Below are 17,600 nucleotides of genomic sequence, written 5' to 3' on the forward strand. Positions count from 1 at the left end.
GGCGAAGTATTCGCCAACTCTGGCCTATGCTAGGCCATGTAGCCTAGTCGTTTGGTCCTAGTACTTCATGCATGATTTTGGTTTTTCCGAGTGTATTAAATTTTATTGAAGCTTTAGGCTGTTTTTTATACATTTAAGATTATGTTGAATATTTCCAAGATAGTATACGAGTGAGTTTCGGTGATTTAGGTAATCGATTCTCTTGGTGCCTAGGCTAAGTTGCTTATGGAGCCTTAGTATACTTTCTCATACTCCCCGGTTGCTGTCTTTTCTTCGGAGAAGGTATGCAATCCCTTTCCCTCTGTTTAAGCCTTGGGCTTATCCCTAAGTGGTTTATCTGAATTAACTTTCGATAAAACTATACTGGGGTGTTACTGTACCTTCCTGTTCCAGTAAGTCTGGTTTCAGAGAGGGACAGAACAACAGAGTTTTTAGTCTGAAGTCTGTGTTTGTCTGGCTTGGGGTAGAGTCTCCCTCGCTGGCCTGACACAGACATAGGAGGCTTAGCCTCATTAGGTCACTACCGAAGGTTTCTGTACGAGATGATTCCTTCTTTTGTGATCTAGCAGACTAGTCCTTGTTGCTGTTCTCGGGGGAGGATAAGATTCTTTCCCTGTGAGTAGCAACACCTTCCTTGCTTTGGTTCTTTGGGAGCTGGCAAGTATTGCTGGCCTCCCTCCTTGGATCTCCCTTAGGCTAAGATGAGTTTTCTTGGCTGCGGGTGATTCTTCACTGAAGCAAGGTTGGTAGGAGCCTCTTTTGTCCCTTCCCCCTCTATCTCCGTAATGGCCTAGCCATTACAGTACTGTACGTCATTCTACATCTGGACCTAGGATAGGTTAGGATGTGGAATTGACTCAGTCCCTTGCCGGCAGGCCGGCAAGGGTCTTCTGCTTTGAGTGCTGCCCGGACCTCCCTTGGTCCCTCATCCATGCCTGCCTGTAGAGCCAGACGGCATTGGTCAGGAAGCCTGAATTAGATTCTCCCCTTCCTTATATGCACTCTTGCGGATTGCCGGGCTTGGAGGTAGTGTACGCTCTTATCCTGGCATCCATTCTGTTTTCTTCTAGTACTGTACCCGACCCGGCTGCCGGCCTATGAGGCCGGCAGCCGGGCAGTCGTAGTCCTCTGGTTCTTTTGCTGCCAGCCGGCATCGGTTGTTTACCTTTGCCGGCCGGCTAATGTCAGCCCTTGTCTGCCGGTCGCTATGAGCAGTGGCCGGCAGCCGGGTACTACCTTGTGTAGTTGCCGGCCGGCAGTCATTGCCGGCCGACATTGGCTGTTGCCGGCCGGCACATGCATTTGAACCAGAGTTCTGCCGCCATATAGCTGTTAAGTAGTATACTTTAAAGCTAGTTATGGTGTGTGCCGGCCGGCACATAACCTTCTATACTGTACCAGTATTCTTTAGTATAGCATATACTGTAAGAAGAAAACTATAGTATAGTTTTGGTACAGCACTGTGTGTTCTAACACTTTTGTGTTGTCTTGCACAGCCCTTTGCTGTTGCCTTACAGATAAGAAAGTGAGTTCTTTCTTGTCTATTATCCAGGATTTTAAAATCATTGCTTAGGTGTGAGCTACACCTATTTCCTCTGGAAACTTTTCATTGGTTATTCCAGAAGAGATTAACCATACGATTTTATTATCTTGAAGGCTGCAGCAATTGGTTGTGAAGGAAACACAAATGTGTGTCTTTCCTTTCTGAATTGTTATGCTAAACTGTGCATATCCAGTGATACGTAGTTCACTTGATACTCATGGAAATTTCTTCTCTTTACAGGAGGACCCTCCAAAGTGTTTTCTGCAACGTCCGCAGTAAGAACCTCTGCGGACATGAGTTTTGTAGGAGGCACGCAGCATGCGCTGTCTCCAAAGGTGATCTCCAGTATTGGGACCCTCAGGTATGTACTGTGTGCACTAACCTGATTACTGAGGCCTTTGATTCCCCTAGGACGGCGGAATCAAGGGATATTGCAAGGGAGAAGCTTCGTACCTGGGTAAGGGGCTTCCAGAAGAACACCTCTGGACCTTATCTTCCAAGTGAGAAGATGAGGGCGTATCTTTTCCCTAAGGCATCAGCTGATGCAGTGATTCCACAGCCTCAAGAGGAGATCCCCCAAGTTCAGACCCAGGTGGATGCTGAAGTCGCGGTCGCTTTGCAAGACATCCAGTTGGATGACAGGATGTCTGATGTGGACGAACGTCTGGAGGAAGACCTCCTGGCAGGAGGCCAGGATGAAGCTCAAGCCCCAGACAGTGTAGAGGAAGAGGCCGACGAGGTGTCGGCTACTCCGGTTTAGACCCCGGAGCCTATTCCCTCAACATCGTCCGCTCTCCCAGTAGAGCTGGGACAGGCCCTCTCCTCCATTGTTGGAATGATCCAACAAATGCAGAAGGAGAATCAGGAGAAGGCGGCTGCAATGGAACTGCGGATGCAGAGCCTTGCAGCATCACATGGGGCCCAGAAAAAGGCTCAATGTGAAAGACCTTCCCTTGTGCTCAGATGTTAACCCATGGAGGTATGCTGAGCACATGCCGATGAAGACTGGTAAGATCGTCATCTCGGATAAGTTGGGTTCAGTTCCCCTAGAGGAGGTGGAATTCTGGCCCAGCAAGGCGTCATATCCGGACTGTTACGTCCAGCTGAGGAAGGAACCAGCTTCAAAGGAGGAGACAGAGCCGAAGGAGGTCATAGTGATGGACCATGCTAAGGCTCAAGCTTTGCTTTCATCCTCTATGAAAGAGAGGGGCTTCTCGAACTCAAAGGTAGCTGCATTGAGCAAGAAGCTCCCTTCCTTTGTGTCCTCTCCTGCTAGAGCCTTCCCCTTTTTACAGAAAGGGTTTGCGGCTGTACTAAAAGCAGTCGAGGCCGGCAAGCCTTGCCCCTCCCTGGAGGAGTGTAAACCCTTGTCGCTGGCCCTGCCTATGGACCACAAAGACTGGAAGGACGTCCATCTTACGTTCTCAGTTGGGAAGTTGGAAGCTGATATTGCCGGACGTCAGTTCGGCGAGGACCTCCCTAAGCTGTCTGACTTTCTTTTGCGGAGAGAGCTTGAGACAAAAGAAAGACTGGCTGCCTCAATGTCTCTTCAGACTACTCTTGAGACGATGGCAAGTGACCTCAAGGTCCATGAAATGTTTATGGTAGTGGCTAAGACTCATCTGGCCACAGTGACGAAGGATCTTTATAGCTTCGTCAGGGCGAGGAGAGCTTGTAGGGAGTTCGTGTTCACCTCGGCTTCGGTGAGGCACGAGCCAAGGAAACTAATCTCTTCCAACATTTGGGGCAAAGACCTTTTCCCTACCGAATTGGTCAAAGAAGTTGTTGATAAGGCCGCCTTGGAGAATAGAAACCTTCTCCAGAAGTGGGGCCTGGCTATCAAAAGAAAGTCTTCCCCGGATGAGGGTCCTCAACCAAAGAGGAAGACTATGAGGACTAGGCTACTGTCTCGGCCAGCCAAGCCTCTTAGACAGCAACAGCAACTGCAATTGCCATTGCCTTCAGTGCCCCAGATGGTGGCACAAACCCCGACCACTTTCCAGTGGGTACCCTAGGCTGTGTCGACACAGTCCACGGCATTCACCCCAACGTTCGAAGGGCAGTCTACTTCCTTTCGAGCAAGGCCTAGAGGAGCAGCCAGAGGCTCGTCTAGGCGCCCCTCAAGGGGAAGGGGATTCAGGGGTGGTCGCGGTCAGGGAGGCAAGACCTCAGGACGGCAGTCCAAGTGAGATGATGCCGGTAGGAGGGAGACTTCAGAATTTTCGGGATCGGTGGACCTTCGATCCCTGGGCCCACAGCCTACTCAAGAACGGACTGGGCTGGAGCTGGTACAGCACTCCACCCCCGTGCCCTCGGTTTTTCCAACACTCCACCCCCGTTCTGGAGGAGTACGTTCAAGAACTGTTGGAGAAAAAAGTGATCCGAAGGGTGAAGTCCATCAAATTCCAAGGGAGGCTGTTTTGTGTTCCCAAGAAAGACTCAGAAAAGCTCAGAGTCATTCTGGACTTGTCGCCACTCAACAAGTTCATAGTGAATTGCAAATTCAAGATGCTAACACTGCAACACATAAGGACCTTACTGCCCAAGAGGGCATTTTCCGTCTCTATAGACTTGTCAGACGCCTATTGGCACGTTCCAATCAACCGTCGACTCTCCCCCTACCTAAGGTTCAAGCTACAACGAAGACTATACGCCTTCAGAGCCATGCCATTCGGGCTAAATATAGCCCCAAGGATTTTCACGAAGCTTGCGAGCGTAGCTCTCAAACAATTATGCCTAAAGTTAATTCAGGTAGTAGCCTACCTGAACGACTGGCTGGTGTGGGCAGCATCCGAGACAGAATGCTTGCAAGCTTCCAGTCAAGTGATCCAGTTCCTAGAGTATCTAGGCTTCAAGATCAACAGAAAAAAGTCTCGACTTTCTCCATCTCAAAAGTTCCAGTGGCTGGGAATCCACTGGGACCTAATGTCACACCGTTTCTCCATCCCGGCGAAGAAAAGGAAGGAGATAGCGGGTTCTGTCAAGAGACTTCTAGATTCCGAAAGGATGTCAAGACGCGAACAGGAGAGGGTACTGGGCTCTCTCCAGTTTGCTTCGGTGACAGACCCAGTGCTAAGAGCACAGGTAAAGGATGCAACCGGAGTTTGGAGAAGTTATGCATCAAACGCGCGAAGAGATCTGAGAAGACCAGTTCCGCTTCGGCTACGTACTCTTCTCAGGCCTTGGTCCCAAGCCAGACATATAAAGAAGTCGGTTCTTCTTCAGCCATCTCCCCCGTCGGTGACGATTCACTCAGACGCCTCGAAGGAGGGATGGGGAGGTCACTCTCATCGGAAAAAGTCCAGGGGACTTGGTCCAAGCTATTCAAGGCCTTTCACATAAACTTTCTAGAAGCTATGGCAGTGCTACTTACCTTAAAGAAAGTCTCCCCGCGTCACTCGATCCACATAAGGTTGGTGATGGACAGCGAGGTAGTTGTGAGATGCTTGAATCGACAAGGATCGAGGTCACCACCTCTCAACCAGGTGATGTTGGCCATCTTCCGATTGGCGGAAAAGAAGAAGTGGTACCTGTCGGCAGTTCACCTTCAAGGAGTCCGCAATGTGACAGCGTAAGCTCTATCCAGGTTCACACCGATAGAGTCGGAATGGTCCTTAGACGCAGGATCATTCTCCTTCATTCTGAATCAAGTCCCAGAACTGCAGATAGACCTCTTTGCGACGAAAGACAACAAGAAGTTGCCCCTGTACGTGTCCCCGTACGAGGACCCCTTAGCGGAAGCAGTGGACGCGATGTCCCTCGACTGGAACAGATGGTCCAGGATTTATCTGTTCCCTCCTCACAACCTTCTGTTGAGGGTCCTCAACAAACTGAGATCCTTCAAGGGGGTAGCGGCAATAGTGGCCCACAAGTGGCCGAACAGCGTGTGGTTCCCCCAGGCATTGGAACTGCGGCTGAAGTTTGTACCGCTACCAGATCCAGTTCTGACCCAGCGAGTCCAGAAGTCGACTGTCTGCGCTTCATTACAGAAAACCCAGACCCTGCAGCTCATGATTTTCTCTCCCTAGCGGTGAGAAAGCGTTTCGGGATTTCGAAAGCCAGCATAGACTTCCTAGAGGAATATAAGTGCAAATCTACTAGAAGGCAATATGAGTCATCTTGGAGAAAATGGGTGGCCTTTGTCAAGGCGAAGAATCCGCAGGAGATCTCGACAGACTTCTGCTTATCTTTCTTCATCCACCTCCATGGTCAAGGGTTGGCAGCTAACACGATTTCGGCGTGTAAGTCTGCTTTGACAAGACCCATTCTATATGCCTTCCAGGTCGACCTAGGTAACGAGATCTTTATTAAAGTTCCGAAAGCTTGCGCTAGGCTCAGACCTTCAGCACCTCCAAAGCCCATTTCATGGTCTTTAGACAAAGTTCTTCATTTCGCTTCTCTGTTGAGCAATGAGGAGTGTGCGTTAAAGGATTTGACACAAAAAGTTATTTTCCTATTTGCACTCGCGTCCGGGGCCAGGGTTAGTGAGATTGTAGCCCTCTCGAGAGAGGCAGGTCGTGTTCAGTTCCTGGATGGGGGAGAACTGAACCTGTTTCCGGATCCTACGTTTCTCGCCAAGAATGAGTTACCCACCAACAGGTGGGGTCCCTGGAGAATCTGCCATCTGAAAGAAGATGCATCTCTATGTCCAGTAGAATGCCTAAAGGTCTATATTCATAGAACTTCATACTTCAAGGGTGGTCAACTATTCAGGGGAGAAACATCAGGCTCAAATTTATCTCTGAATCAACTCAGAGCGAAAATCACATATTTTATTCGCAGAGCGGATCCTGACAGTACACCCGCAGGTCACGATCCGAGGAAAGTTGCCTCATCCTTAAATTTCTTTAATTGTATGGATTTTGAACATCTCCGTTCATACACTGGCTGGAAGTCTTCCAGAGTGTTTTTTCGCCACTATGCGAAGCAAGTAGAGGAACTAAAGAGATCTGTGGTAGCAGTGGGTCGCGTCGTTACTCCCACTGTTTAACTCTGCGAGGAACAGTGGTTTTAATTGGGACGATTAATTCCAGGGTGAGTGTGTAGTTACATACTGTACTACAAACTAAGTGAGGGCACTGAGTTGCCCACGTAGACTGTTCCATTTCCAAAGGTGAACCTAGCATAAGTGCAGACATGTGTGCCGAGCGTTTCTAACGCTAATGTGATTGATTTGTAATACAGACTATTATGACTTTGATACCTCGGTATCTTAAAAGTGGCATTAATGTTTTTTCTCTTTCAGATAAACAAGTTCTGTTTACTATCATACTTATGCTTAAAGTTTTGGGTTATCCTCTTCTTATATATATATATATATATATATATATATATATATATATATATATATATATATATATATATATATATATATATATATATATATATATATATATAATTGTTGTTAACCTGTCTATTTATTGTCTATCAATAAACTTGTTCTTGAGAACCTTGCGTCTCCTTCACCTGTGTCAATTTATTGGTATAATTGAGCATTCATTCTATGTACTTTATCTGGGATAATTCTAATAGAATTGTTCCTTTATGCAAGCTATGTTGCATTGGTTTATGCTTTCCCTTAACGGGAGGACTCCGTCCCATAAGGGGACGGTGGCGGTTTTACAAGTTTCCTCCTATGCGGATATAAACCTTTGTCCAATACAAGTATTGTGCGGAGAACTGGTCGATATTTCATATTGACGCAGTGGTTCTTTACAAACCATGCTTTACTTAATATAGGGTGAGACCACTATATTAGCTTGCCTGGTATTCATACATAGGTATATGTACTCTTCGAGACTTTTCCAGAGTCTAGTAGGACTCTTCCCTGTAGGGGCAGGAAGCTCTAACATGGTTTATAGTTAGTTGAAAAGATGTATAACGGTAACATCTTAGGTCTCTAGGTCTAGTCGACCGGGGAAAATTACCTCCGGGAAGTACGGCACGTTCTGAGAATCCACAGATACAGTAATGCTCTGGTATACTTCCATCAGGACGACATGGCTTGAGCCCAAAAAACGGATTTTGAGCGAAGCGAAAAATCTATTTTTGGGTGAGATGGCCATGTCGTCCTGATGGACCCGCCCTTCCCTTTCTATGAAAGGGCTGTAGGACCCCTCCCTACATACAGTATCTGTAGCACCTCGTGTACGCTACAAGGAATACAGATGGCGCCAGGATTGGCGCCAGGCACGCTTACGAAACTGGAGAATAGGGAGCCTTGGGAGCGGCTCCCCCTTTTTCTTTCCCGATTTCGTTTCTTGCCAATTGACCCCTCGATACGTAATCTCTGTTTTGGGTGCAGATTGCCATGTGGCGTGTCAAGAATACGTCCTCTGATATGTCGCGATATCTCTTTCATGAGGGATATTCGCTCCAGGAGTTAGAATTCTGGTACCTTAAGGTAAATTCTCTGGGAATATCGCCGTAGTTGTAATATACCCTAGGAAGCTACCCTATAGGAACTTCCATCAGGACGACATGGCCATCTCACCCAAAAATAGATTTTTCGCTTCGCTCAAAATCCGTTATATATATACTGTATATATGCTTATATATATATATATATATATATATATATATATATATATATATATATATATCTACATTCCTTTATATTTAATGTGTATAAACTTTATATAAATATATATATATATATATATATATATATATATATATATATATATATATATATATGCATATATATATACATATATATATATATATATATATATATATATATATATATATATATATATACATATATATACATATATATATACACACATATATATACATATATATATATATATGTATATATATACATATATATATATATACATATATATATATACATATATATATATATACATATATATATACATATATATATATATATATATATATATATATATATATATATATATATATTCCTTTATATTTGATGTGCATAAACTTTATATATATATATATATATATATATATATATGTATATATGTAAATATATATATATATATATATATATATATATATATATATATATATATATATATATATATATATATATATATATATATATATATATATGCATTCATTCAAATGACCCTAAAATACTTTTTAATATTTAATTCTTTCTACCACAGGATAAGAAACCATGGGGAAATTCTTTTTTTTATGTTAAATACTTTTGCCTTGCTAGGCAGGGCATCGCATACTTATTCTGAAAAGAATATCCCTTGGGTCTTTAATCGCGTAGCGAAGAATATTTCCATATTAAAAATAGAATAAAGTAACGAGGGTTATTGAGGAAATTATCATGTGCAATATATATATACATATACATATACATATACATATACATATATATATATATATATATATATATATATATATATATATATATATATAGTTACGACCCCTGGGAGGTGTAACTAAAGTTCTTTCAATGATTGTTGTCAGTAAAAATGTAACTCAGGGCTAAAGGTCAGAGGAAACAAGGCACTCAATAAACTTTACAATATTTAATACTTAAATCTAACAAATATACAAGTCAACCTTGTCTGACATTGCAAATACCACAACCAGACAATAAAAAATAACCAATATACATAAACCTGAATCACTCTGGATTCCCTATGATTAATGAGATATGGCTCAAACAAAGATATAGCAAAAACAAATAAACCTAATAGGATCCTTAAACTTTAGCTGGCCAGACCAGACATTAACCTTGGATTAATTAGTAGACTAAAATAAGTCTTAGCTACTAAGCACATGAAAATAATTATAATTAATTTCCTAATTAGAAAACAACACAGCAAACCTGCCTTTAACTATTTTCACCGGGATAACCGTACCTATGGTTACCACGACAAAAGAAATATGAAAAAAGATATACACATGAATACACTAACCTAAATACAAAAATAAATACAAGGCTCCTCACTTCTTAGTAAGAATAAATGAGGGGAGAGGCACAACTTAAGACGTCATCCTCTCTTCCTTCCAATAAGTAGGGCAGGCAAAGTATGCCAGGTCCAATAATCCGCTAACAAGCAAACAGAGATAATCTGCCTTACCTAGCAACGGCCTTCCTACGGGCCACCTCACGAGCTAGCAAGCTCCCAACATCACTGCAGCTGCAATAAGTAGCTGGGACCAGGTGGCCAGAGACTCGACCAACTCCCTGGGATATCCCTCACGTCAGGAAAAGGCGGGGCAGACTCCAGTCGCAAATGACAGTAGTACCTGCCAGTCTCTGGAATACACTGTCCAAAAGCAAGGCAACGCTCGAGTCGCAGGTGACAAGAGCACCTGCAGACGATAAACCAAGACGAGAATCCGTCAATCACTTTCCAGAGCCGTGGTCCAAATTCAATAGAAAAGCGGTCGTCAGGAAAATTTTCAATGGTCAATGCAGCTTGATGTTTGTGGATGGGAGAGTGCTCAAGCCCGAACGGTCTTCTGTCCGAGCACCCACCTCCGACATCAACACTCTTTCGTCATCACTCGGGCAAACAAAATACAATCATTAACACAATAGTTTAAAACAAGGTAATTGAGCGGGGAGTAGGCGAGAAACCATCAACAACACACCACTTTAAAACCACTTTAAGCCATAGTGGAAACTACTTAAAACTAGAACAAGGTTGACGTAAATAACTCAGAAAATTTACTTTACTCTAATATATAGATATAGATATAAATATACTGTATATATATATATACATATATATATATATATATATATATGTGTGTATACATATATATATATATATATATATATATATATATATATATACATATATATATATATATATATATATATATATATATATATATATATATATATACACACATATATATATACATATATATAGGTATCTATACATATATGTATATACATATATATACATATATATATACATGTATATATATATATATATATATATATATATATATATATATATATATATATATATATATATATATACACAAACATACATACATACAAATGAGCTCTTGCAATCGTATGTGTGTTACTTCCGTTTTAAATGACAGCCGCTTGAAGCCTCTGTCCTTTGAATAGACAACTAACTCTCAAAACAATAAACGATGAATCAAAGTTTCGACCTTCGAAACAATGAATTCTGAAATCATTCAGAACACCAAATGACAATTGCTCAGTTTTCTGCGTATAAGGGCTTTGAATTATTCTTTCTGCTCACTATTTTATCGAAGATGATTTTATGACACTCCCATGAATTTCACGCATTACTCATCAGTGCCAGTATCTGAGAAATCATGAGTCATGTGATCTATCAAAGCAGACACATCATTGAAATAAATCTTCTTTCCCACCGTTTTTGCTACGTTATGGGGTCGGTTGCCGGATGCGCCCTCTCCAATGCCTTCTAGCAAAGGCATCCTCTCCCACCAAACCTCTTCTCGCTATATCATCCTTCACATTGTTTTCTTTCCAACTGTTATCCCTATGTTAATGGGTCGATTACCGGATGCGCCCTCTTTAAATGCCTTCTATCAAAGGCATCGTCTTCCAGCAAACCTCTTCTCTCCATATCATCCTTCACCTTGTCTTCTTCTTCTTTCCCACTGTTATCCCTACGCTAAGGGGTAGGTTGCCTGATGCGCCCTCTCCAATGCCTTCTAGCAAAGGCATCCTCTCCCACCAAACCTCTTCTCGCTATATCATCCTTCACATTGTCTTCTTTCCAACTGTTATCCCTATGTTAATGGGTCGATTACCGGATGTGCCCTCTTTAAATGCCTTCTATCAAAGGCATCGTCTTCCAGCAAACCTCTTCTCTCCATATCATCCTTCACCTTGTCTTCTTCTTTCCCACTGTTATCCCTACGCTAAGGGGTAGGTTGCCTGATGCGCCCTCTCCAATGCCTTCTAGCAAAGGCATCCTCTCCCACCAAACCTCTTCTCGCTATATCATCCTTCACATTGTCTTCTTTCCAACTGTTATCCCTATGTTAATGGGTCGATTACCGGATGTGCCCTCTTTAAATGCCTTCTATCAAAGGCATCGTCTTCCAGCAAACCTCTTCTCTCCATATCATCCTTCACCTTGTCTTCTTCTTTCCCACTGTTATCCCTACGCTAAGGGGTAGGTTGCCTGATGCGCCCTCTCCAATGCCATCTATCAAAGGCATCCTCTTCCAGCAAACCTCTTCGCTCCATATCATCCTTCACCTTTTCTTCTTCTTTCACACGGTTATACCTACGTCAAGGGGTCGGTTGCCTGATTCGCCCTCTCTAATGCCTTCTATCAAAGGCATCCTCTTACAGAAAACCACTTTGCTCCTTATCATCCTTCACATTTTCTTTTTTTCTTTTTTAACATTAAGGTTCGGTTGCCTGATGCGCCCTCTCCAATGCCTATCCAATACTATCAAAGGTATCCTCTCCCACCAAACCTCATCTCTCCATATCACCCTTCACCTTATCTCGCCATCTAATTCTCTGCCTCCCTCTCGATATCCCCCCTAACAGGTTCCTCCTAAGCCCTCCTTACCATCTCCCCAGCATCCTTCCTCAACACGTGGCCACACCATCTCAGTCAGTGAAAAGTATTGTTTACTTCTGAACGAATTGTTGAAAATAGCCACACATGTTTCTCGTTGCGGTAAAGATTTTGGTTTATTTCTCTCATGTACCTGAAATTTATTCATTTTAAAGTAATCAATTTATGAATAATCATTCACTTGCATAGTCTTTGTTAATATTTTATTTATAATAATAATGATAATAACAACAACAACAACAACAACAACTACATCGCCCAAAACACTACATGACCATGAAAGATAGGAAGCGGCAATGTTATGAATAAATACCATGTCACCATTTTTGCTGGTATAACTGTCGGTGGTCTGTATGTTAAAATGAATACTGTTTTATTTCTAGAACAAGGATTGGTCTTATAAACATGTCGAAAATCAAAATAAAACCCTCAAAATATTCTCCTACTCCTCGGTCAACACGTTTAAAAAATGGAAGCTCTCTGTGGCTCGTCATATCTCATATATCTCTATTCGTTTTATAATGTCCAATTGATAGGAATTGTCAATGCACAAAATACACTTTCACAAAAAATAAAATTTATTTCCTGTTAATTCATCTTTTGCCTACAATATTCTGCAATGGCAATGGAAATAGACTGAAAATCTATTTCAGTATATTTGATAAATTAGAACGATATATTTTCCTGGAAAGAAAATATTTTAGTTCATATACAGTTTTAGAACACATTTCAAAAAGAATTTGTGAGATAGAAATAGAAGAGTAACTGAATCATTCAGCAGACTTATTAAGGTGATTGTAAGAAATCCAGTTTGAATATAACAGACCCGAGAATAATACAATATTTTTATTATTATTTTCGATAACTATACAGAATGTGAATTCTAGATTGTTGCGGACTAATTGAATATTCATAAAAGTCTAATTTTATGAGACTAATTTAGGATTAGAGATTAAATAGCTAATTTTTAAATGCTCATTTGCATAACAGTGCTAACGCTAATATTCAAGAGAATAGATATTGTAGGTAAGAATAAATGAAGAGAGAAAAAGATGCGTCAAGTACATGCTAGTATTCAGAATAGAACAACAAACCAAATGCCTCCCAAAAAAATATCAAAGTGAAATCTAGCCAAAATAGAGGGGCACTCAGTAGAGCGCAGACTTCCGCCGCGGTAGTTTATTCCTCGACCTTGTGCTCGACCTTGAGCTTTGATCTTAACATGTATTAATTGGTGTGCATTTTCGTACACTCAAATATGAACCAAGTTTAAAGCTTCTGTGACAATGATGTCCAAACTTATGGGTGATTCATGATTTCGACTTTTGCTTGACCGTGACCTTGACCTTTGACCATTTCCAGCTTTTTACATAACAGTTAATCCCTGTAAGTTTCATTACTCAACGATTAAGATTGTCGCTAGGAAGCTGTTCGCAAATAAACACACACACAGAAACACACAAACAGGGGCGAAAACACAATCTCCTTCAAGATTAACCATCCACCAATATGAATTCTCGAAGAAAATTTTTTAACTCAATATTTTTTTTTTTTTTTTCTTTTTGAAGAGAAATTCTCTAAAAGCCCAAAGATATTCTTCAAAATAAGTTGAGCGGGCCTATATTAAAAAAAAATGAAGTGTAAGAATTATATAAATATGGATATCACTAGTAAGTGAAAAAAAAATTATAAAGGATAATCATGATAACTCAAAGAAAATGGAAAAATTAATTCTCAGAAAAATAAATCTAAAAGAGAAATATAACCAAATGACTTGAAGGATACATAGTGAAACGTTAACCTACATAATTGATTTAAATATTCAAAAGATGAACTTTTAAACCGATCACTGAAAATCTACTTCTGTCTGAGACCTTTCATCTTTCTATAGGTATAAAGATCTAATGGGAAAACCTTTCCTGGCCAAAGAAACCATTTTGTCATTATTTTATTTATATACTGAAACTTTCTGATCTGAAAAATATAAAATTAATCCAGATTTGATGAACAAAAACTAATATTTTGAGCAAAAGAGACCCTGTTTGACATCTTGTACGAGCGTTCGTGACCCGCTCAAGCTTGATAGTTTCTTATAGTGTGTGCAACCTCACCGTCCTTGTGAGCTAGGAATGGTGGGTGGTTGGGAGAGCCTATAGGCTTACCTGCTGAGTCATCAGCACCCATTATCTGGCTCTCCCAGGTCCTAGCATGATGGAGAAAGGGCTTGGGCGCTGATCATATGTGTATATGGATAGACTCTAGGACATTGTCATGACCCTCGCCTCTGACATTCATGAAAGACCTTTAAACATTTAAAAACTAAGATCAGTTTTCTTGTTCGGAATCCCCCCCCCCCCCCAATGTGTCCTACTGCTCAAGAGATAGCATGAGAAGGTTATTTATAAATAAATATCAATATCCAATTTATGAGTTAGTTATGTGATGTCAATAAGGTAACTCTCATCAACATACTATTTAAAGAAAAAAAAAGCTTTGATATATTGCAAATTAACTTTTTTTTTTTTTTTTTTTTTGCTAGACCTCATTATTAGCACAATACATCTTCCCAACGAAATATAAAGCAAAATTTCTGTACAAATATTAACGCAACATCCGGTACGTCAAGTCTCTTTGGATTTCGTATATTTTGACTGATGTAAAGAGCGTAATTTCAAATGATCCATAACTGGAGTTTCTTTGTTTCTTTATGTTAGAGTTCTCTTGCTTGAGGGTACACCCGGGCACGCTATTCTATCTAATTTCTCTCTTTCTTGTTTTGTTAAAGTTTTTATAGTTATATAGGAAATATTTATTCTAATGTTGTTGCTATTCTTGAAATATTTTATTTTTCCTTTTTTCCTTTCCTCACTGAGCTATTTTCTCTGTTGGAGCCCCTGGGATTATAGCATCCTGCTTTTCCAACTAAGGTTGTAGTGTAGCTTAGCAAGTAATAATAATAATAATAATAATACTATAGTCAATTCTTTTTTAGTGAGGCAGATTTGCACCGACTCGCAGTGATGCTCTTTAAGCTCTGAAAAGTTTCCTGATCGCTGATTGGTTGCTCAAGATAATTCTAACCAATCAGATAGCAGGAAACTTTTCCGAGCTAAAAGGGCACCGCTGCCAGTCGGTGCAAATGCACCTCATTAAACAAAATTGAGTATAGTATCTAAATCGAGACTCCTCCCACTCTCTATCACTTAAAACGTTCACTAAATACCTCCTCAATCAAAGGATTTAACTGGAAGGACCTGATCAACTCCCTAACCAAGCGTGCCCTTTGTAAGGGAAATTTCACGCTTCGCTTATTCAAATCTTACTCTTCCTGGAAAGGATTTCCCAAAAGAGGTTCCTGATTTCTGGTGCTGTGTCCACCAATTGTCCACGGCCAGCCATTTGGCCATTTTATTCGCCTGTCAAAAGAAAGATGACTCAAGTCCAGTGAGGGCAAGGGTCCGTTTCCCCTCGACCATCTCAATTTCCCCTCAGCGATGGCTCATTGCAAGTTCCATCTCATCAGTGAATACATCCTTTATAAGGATGCAGTAGGGGGTTTTTAGGACCCCGTTCCATTGCTCATTAGCCGAACGGCGTCTGTCCTCTTTTACCTGTCATGACATAACAAGGAAGCGGAATTTACTGACCTTTTTTATGTTAGGGAAAAATAAACAATGGGAACATCTGGTGTTTTTTTCGGATATAGACCCCCATGAAGAAATAAATAATTAGAATGATAATATATAATAAAAACAAAACATTGCTAAAATAAACACACACATAGTACAGTAGCAATATGTAATAACTCAGTTTCTATAGTTCAAAGTATATGAAAAAAAGGCTTCAGTGGAAAGAAATCCTCAAGTTCATCGGTAAAAAAAAAAATGAATGGGATGAATTGAAGTACTGACTACAAAATAAAATGTCTACACACAATGTATTGAGAGAGAGAGAGAGAGAGAGAGAGAGAGAGAGAGAGAGAGAGAGAGAGAGAGAGAGAGAGAGAGAGAGAGAGAGAGAGAGAGAGAGAGTTTCTGACCATCAAATCATGATATTACTTTAAGGTGAAGGTCTTCTGTTTTTTTTTTTTTTATCTTTCAACTGGGGCCCACAAGGCACTAGAAGAGTTGGAAGACCCAAGCCTACATGGCTGAGGACTATGAAGTGTGAAGTGGGAGATGATGAGTGGAGAAGTGTGTGTTGATTTAAAAGCTCAGTATAGAGACGACTGGCGAAATCTAACTGAGGATCTTTGCGTCAATAGGCGTAAGAGATGTTGATGATGGAAAATTTTCCTCAACAGCTAAATTGTGTTGCCATCATTATATATAATAATTTTTAATACGTTTTTGCTATTATTTAAATGTCGAAATTCTATTCAGTTTGTAATGACCAATCTGACAGTTCATATTTTCAATAGAAATTTATTATAACTTCTGGTGGCCAATGTAATAACGTCTCTTAATGGTGAACTCCAGACTGTGGTTCGAGTCTCGCTCAAACTCGATAGTTTCTTTGGCCTCTGCAATCTCACCATTCTTGTGAGCTAAGGATGGGAGTATTTGGGGGAGCCTATAGGTCTATCTGCTGAGTCATCAGCAGCCATTGCCGGGCCATTCTTGGTCCTAGCTTGGGTGGAGAGGGGCCTTGGGTGCTGATCATGCTATTCTACCTTATTTTTCTTCCTCTTGTTTTGTTAAATGTTTTTTATAGTTTATGTAGGAAATATTTATTTTAATGTTACTGTTCTTAAAATATTCTCTTTTTCCTTGTTTCCTTTCCTCACTGGGCTATTTTTCTCTGTTGGAGCCCCTGGGATTATAGCATCCTGCTTTTCCAACTAGGGTTGTAGCTTAGCAAGTAATAATAATAATAATAATAATAATAGTAATGATAATAATAATATATGGTCAATCTCTAGGGCATTGTCCTGCTCGATAGGACTACGTCACTGTGCCTTGCCTCTGCTATTCATGAGCGGCCCTTAAACCTTTAAACCCTCGTGCAGGCCAGATGGGAATCCAGGAGTCTACGTGCGAGGGAAAGATAAATCCTTCCTGATCGCCATAAATCTTTCAGGACTAATAGAGCCACGTCTCTTCGTAGAGGGTAATAATACGATTGGGTACCAAAGCCCAAAATATATATATTTTTTTGTTTCCGGTATTCTAGAAATGTGGTCGTTCATACTTGTGTAGAGTAAAGATAAATAAGTACAATGTCTTTCAGTTATCCGCTGAAAGAATATGAATACTTTTCTCCGCCCAATTCTAGTGGATAATGATATTTGTGGTCGCCGATGTGGTGACGTCCCTGGCTGGTGAAAAGCCAGACTGGGGTTCAAGTTCCGCGCAAACTCGTTGGTTTCTTTGATCGCTGCAATCTCACCCTCCTTTGTGAGCTAAGGATGTGGGGTTGGGTTTGGGGGAGCATATAGGTCTATCTGCTGAGTCATTAGCAGCCATTGCCTGGTCCTCCTTGTTCCTAGTTATCCGAAAAAAGAATAT

The 17,600-nt window shown here is 40.9% G+C and overlaps 1 pseudogene; it reads left to right on the forward strand.

The window, feature by feature from the left end:
* LOC137621863 (uncharacterized) overlaps window positions 1-17,600 on the forward strand; it is a 72,380-nt pseudogene that overhangs the window by 52,593 nt on the left and 2,187 nt on the right.

Source organism: Palaemon carinicauda, chromosome 28 (assembly GCF_036898095.1).
Source record: "Palaemon carinicauda isolate YSFRI2023 chromosome 28, ASM3689809v2, whole genome shotgun sequence".
In the NCBI taxonomy this organism is placed as follows: Eukaryota; Metazoa; Arthropoda; class Malacostraca; order Decapoda; family Palaemonidae; genus Palaemon; species Palaemon carinicauda.